Source organism: Penaeus monodon, chromosome 21, assembly GCF_015228065.2.
Source record: "Penaeus monodon isolate SGIC_2016 chromosome 21, NSTDA_Pmon_1, whole genome shotgun sequence".
Classification (NCBI taxonomy): domain Eukaryota; kingdom Metazoa; phylum Arthropoda; class Malacostraca; order Decapoda; family Penaeidae; genus Penaeus; species Penaeus monodon.
In genome coordinates, this window is record NC_051406.1 from 12,059,846 (window position 1) to 12,060,566 (window position 721).

Below are 721 nucleotides of genomic sequence, written 5' to 3' on the forward strand. Positions count from 1 at the left end.
GTAAAGTAATGTAAAACAAAACAAGGCAAAGCAGTGTCAGGTATTGCAAGGTACGAGTATCTACATATCAAAGTTAGCAAACCTATGCTATGGTGAGGTAAGGCAAAAGTAAGGTGAGAAAGGCAAGGTAAAAAAGAAATGTAAGGGAGGCAAGGTAAGGTAAAATAAGTTCAGTATTAGATGAGAAAAGGTATTATATGGGAAGAAAACATGCAACTTGGTATGGTAAGAAAGGTTCGATAAAAAAAGGTAGCGTGCAGTACACAGAGTAAATTAAACTAAGGTAGAGTAAGGTAAGACCACAACTTTAGCAGTGCTTTAGCATGTTAGGTTAGGATAGGTTCAGTAAGGCAAGGTAAGTCGAGGTAAAAAAAAAACACAGAAAAGCAAGACAATGCAAGGCAAAGTGACACAGTAAAGTTAAGGAGAGTAAAGTAAAATATGGTAAGGTAAAGTTAGTGCTATAAAAACATATTAGCAGAGTATTATGAATAGCCATTACCTTTGTCTTGAGATAAACCTAATCTTTTAACTGGTGGTGCTAAAACCACTTTATAACTCCTGTGATTTTCTCAGTCTTATGATAAATAAATCAGAAAAAAATATTAGCATTTTACAAACAGCAGCTACAAAAAAAGTATACATTTTGAAAATAGTATTTTCATACTACACTGCCTTGACCACTTGTCACCTGGAATATGTAGTGTACAATGTAATATTG

The 721-nt window shown here is 33.8% G+C and overlaps 1 protein-coding gene across 1 annotated transcript in view; it reads right to left on the bottom strand.

The window, feature by feature from the left end:
- LOC119586223 (broad-complex core protein isoforms 1/2/3/4/5-like) overlaps positions 1-721 on the bottom strand; it is an 8,878-nt gene that overhangs the window by 2,514 nt on the left and 5,643 nt on the right. The window lies entirely within an intron of this gene.